Source organism: Tupaia chinensis, unplaced genomic scaffold, assembly GCF_000334495.1.
Source record: "Tupaia chinensis unplaced genomic scaffold, TupChi_1.0 Scaffold143645_1, whole genome shotgun sequence".
NCBI classification, from domain to species: Eukaryota; Metazoa; Chordata; class Mammalia; order Scandentia; family Tupaiidae; genus Tupaia; species Tupaia belangeri.
The window spans coordinates 308386-313274 of NW_006203493.1; positions in this window are offsets into that span (position 1 = coordinate 308386).

Below are 4889 nucleotides of genomic sequence, written 5' to 3' on the forward strand. Positions count from 1 at the left end.
ACTATGTGGGAGTCCAGCAACATAGCCATTATGCTAACTGCTGGTCCCTGTTCCATTTCTTTACTTGGCTGGTGGAAATGGGTTTTTGTCATTCTTGTAGTCATGCACTATTTACTTTACTTGTATGTCAAAAAATAGTTCAAATGCTGGAGCATAAAACATTTCCTTTTAAAATTTCTTTTTAAATGAAGAGATTTATAATCTAAATTTATAATTTGCATAGGGACAAAAGCAGCAAAGAAAATGTGATGAAGTTCATTGAGACAGAAGATGGAAAAATGAAAATGATACATGGTAAATACAAGAATATAAAAATATGTTGGTGGAAATAATCCAGATATATCTGCACGCCCATTTATAGCATTACATTAATCGAAAATTTCCTGCTTCTCAGTAAAACATAGGTCGTATGAGTGTGTGTGAGAATGTGAATCTCAGTTATATGTTATTTGCTATTCAAAAAGCATCTAAACAAAAGAACACTGAAACAGTAAAAGTAAATCAATGGCAGACCAGTAAGTGGCATGGTGGCGATGGTGCTGGATCCCATGTGGCTTCCTGCACAGTTCAAGTCCTGGACCTAGCAACCTGAAAATCACTCCAGGCATGTGTGTGTGCATGCCCAAAATTCCAAGAGGAGAATGAAGAAGGCAATGTGGAGTGACCATCCCTCCAGGGAGTGATTTTTTCACTTTCTCTCTCTGTCTCTCCAGTGAGTGCATGTACCCCATGGTAAAAATCTAAAACAAAACAAAACAAAACAAAAAAATAAACAAGCAAACAATGGGCAAAGACAAACTCTATGAATGGAAATATTGAACAAAGTAGAATACATGGTAAAGAAATATTTTAATGTTTTTATATACTAAACAAGGTTTTGAAATCTAGAAAGAAAAATGTGCTTTAATAGGAAGAATAAATTAACACATTTTAGTGTTCTTAGCACATCTTTTCAGTAAATCATCATCAAATTTTAAAATGATATCAGTGGAAGTTATTTCAGTAAAATTGGTCAGGCAGCCTTACTGCATCCATGGCTGGATAAACACCCATGGAGCCAGAGGTGGTGATTCACTGGCTTAGAGTGACCTTTAACCAGCGGCAACCTAAAACCCCTGGTGGTGTGTGCTGACTTGATCAGAGTGCAAATGAAAAGGATCCCAAAGTGAAAGGACCCCTTTTGATGCCCACCAGGACTATAATTTTTTCTTTTTTTGGAGAGGTTTTTTGTTTTGTTTTGTTTTTTGGGTTTTTTTTGTTTTGCTATAGGGCACATGTGCTCGCCAGACAGCCAGAGAGAGACAGAGAGACAGAAAGCGAGAAATCATCCCCCAGGGGGGATGGCCACACTGCAATCCCTTCTCCTCCATTCTCCTCTCGGGATCTTGGGCACGCACGTACACCGGCATGAGACTAAGCCACCGGGTCCGGGACTCAAACCGCGGTCAATTACATGGGAGTCCAACAACATAGCCATTACGCTAACCACTGGTCCCCCCACCAGGACTTTGAGAATCACTACAAGAAAAAAGCCTTGTGGTGAAAGTTCTAAGACACGGGATGGGTTCCTGATGAGACTCCATAAGCGACTCATTGATATGCATACTCCTTTCAAGACTGTTAAACAGGGACCAGCAGCTGGCATAATGGCTATATTGCTGGACTCCCATGTAGTTGACCGCAGTTCACGTCCCGGACCCGGTGGCTTAAAACTCATGCCAGACGCATGTGCATGCGTGCCCAAGATTCTGAGAGGAGAATGGAGGAGAAGGGATTGCGGCGTGACAAAAAAGATTGTTAAACAGATTATTCTCATCAGTATTGAGCTAGGGGTTGAGATTGGAGTCACTAATCTTAACATGCTTAAGACAACTATATAAATAAGTTGATTATCCGTTGTTTAAACAAAGCAAGTAATGGACCTATGTTTTCAGATACTTATAAAATTATATGCTCATGTAATAAATACACATTTTTCCAAACAGAAGACTTTAAACTACAAAATAAAGTTAAGTAACTCTTAGAAATTAAGGAACAGTCTATATTGTCACATCATAATAAGATACTTATATAGGAGACTAAATAATGAAAAGAAAATAAATAAACACCAAAACTATACTAGCAAGAAAGTATATACTTGGCAGGCTTTGCATTGGAGGTTCCAAGGGGGCAGATCATGAAGACGCCTCCTCTTAGGAGGAGGATCTTTATGGAAGTTCTTACAGGAAGTTTTAACATGTGGTAGGATCCCCTTTCAAGCAGTTTAAACTCAAAGTTGCAAGAAATAGGAATGTAGTGTATTTTAAGGTAAAGTCCATTATAGCGACAGTAAAGGAAGAATCCTTAAGGAAAGGAAGTCAAACTGTCACCAAAGTTGACGCTGCCAGAAAAGTCACATTCTGACCGTGTTTGTTGAGTAGGAAGGGTTTATTACAGGTAACATCAACCAGGAAACAAACAGCTATCTTTACTCAAAAGTCTGTTTCCCCAGTGTGTTTGGAATGGGCTTTTATGCAGAAAGAATTCCCACCCATTCTTCAATCAAGACCATAGATGCAAAGGAAGGGTTGAAGGTGAGCAGTTCTGAGTGGTTAATTTAGCAGCAGCCCCCTCGGTCCACTATTGAAACTAGCACTGTTTGGACTGGCTGGGTTTCTGCAGCCAGCACTTCCACCTCCTCTCTGCAGTGGAGACTTCAGGTCACTCAGCCTTCCTAGTACAAACATTTAGTCGTGGCCAGTTTCCAAACCCGGGAGGGTACTCTGGCTTATGCCCTCTCTCACTACCTACACTCTCATTTGACAGAAACCCCCCCACTAATCTCTGGTCTAGGAAGATTCAATTCATTCAGAATAAATAGGAAAAGAAAAAGCACAGATTTCACATACGTATGGTGTAAGAAGATGTGAAAAAAAAAAAAAGAAGGAAATGTTCCCTCCGGGAGTAATGAAGCAACTTAAGTCATGAAGATCATGCAGTAGCAGAAAGAGCTGAGACAGAGGCAGTTAGGAGACCAGGAGGTCCCAGGACATTGAGAAGGAGCCATGTGGCAAGGGTCCACACCCGGCTAGGGACCCAGGGAGCCAGGGAGGGAAAAATAAACAAGCAAGAGGGTGCTTGGTTCAGGATTGAGAAAAACACAGAAATAGGTGGGATAGACACCAACTTCGAAAACGAGCAAATATTATATATATAAAAAATGCTGCTTTTTCCGCTCTCTGCGCCATCGGGACAACGCCCCAGCAATAGGCCTTGCTGCCGGGTGAACCATTCAGGGCTGGGAGGCTGTGCTGCACAGACTGTGGCTCAGCCCCTCCCCCAGGGGCCTTGGAACTCTCAGGTATGTTCACTGGGACTTGGAGAAGCTCCCACGCCGGCCATCGGGACATCACTCTCAGTGACGGCCCTGCTCGCTGAGCTACAGAGAGGCTGTGGCTCACTTCAGCGTTTCCTGAAGCTCAGGGCCCCTTCTGTCTTCCTCAGTTAAGGCTCAGCAACTCAGCCCCAGGTGCACCTGTTCTCTAGAAACTGCAAGGATGTTGAATCATTCAAGTCCGGAGATAGCAGTGCAGGTTGCTGGGTGAACGTGAAGGAGGTACAGCAGCAGAGGGATTGCTGATCACCTCCTCCTGCATGCTTTTCAATGCTCGGAACTAACTCAAGGAATTTAGGAAGAAATGTATAATTCATCAGATGATTAGGAACCATTGCAGATGTACAATAAATACAAGAAACCAAGGAAATCTCTCTCCTCCAAGGGAAAAATATCAATTCTTTATCATCCATAGGCAATACAATGAAACTCCTGAAAATGTCAGATAAACAGTTCAGAATATTTATAGTGACAAAACTAAATGAGATGCAAGAGAAAAGAGACAACGAATTCCAGAAGATTCAAGAGAAAAGAGACAATGAGCTCCAGGAGATAAGAAAGTCCTTTTATGATTTGAAAGAAGGAATAGACTCCATAAAAAAGTATCAAACAGAATTGTTAGCGATGAAGACTTTTTTTTTTTTTTCCGGAGAGGCTTTTGCTATAGGGGTGCATGTGCTCCCCAGAAAGATAGAGAAAGATAGACAAAAAGTGAGAAATCACCCCCTTCAGAATTTTCATAGTGACAAAACTGATCCAGATGCAAGAAAAGAGAGACAACAAACTCCCTCCAGACAATGTAAGAGAAAAGAGTAAATGAGTTCCAGGAGATGAGGAAGTTCTTCAATGGTTTGAAAGAAGAAATACACATCATAAAAAAAAGAATCAAATGAAGCTGTTAGAGATGAAGATGTTAAGTCAGGAAATCAAAGCGTCCCTCAAAAGTACTAAAAACAGATTAGATCATGCAGCAGATTGAATATCAGACGTAGAAGACCTCTGAATACACAGGGAACTCAAGTGGCTTACCTAAAAGTTATGATTAACCCATTTAAAAGATGTGAAAATAAATTGAACAAAGTTGTCTCTAAGGAAGACAACTAAAGAACAACTAAAAAACATGAAAAAAAATGCTCGACATCCCTTTAAAGGAAATGCAGATTAAAACCACAATGAGATACCACTTAACCCCCGTCAGAATGGCAGAAGTGTGGAAGGAGAGTGGGAGAAGGGAAAAGTGTAGGGAGGGAAATTAGGGAGAAATAATGGAGAGGCAAGATATTTGTGGAACACAGAAATGATTTATTACCTGTTGATGATATCGTTTATAGTATTCTCAAGTAGACTGGTCTGAGGTGTATTTCATGTTGAGTAAGTTTTTACAAGTTACCTGATGTATAGTGATTGAATGTATTAATAATAATAATAAAATACAAAAAAATTGGGACCAGCAGTTGGCATAATGGCTATGTTGCTGGACTCCCTTGTAGTTGACCATGGTTCGAGTCTTGGGACC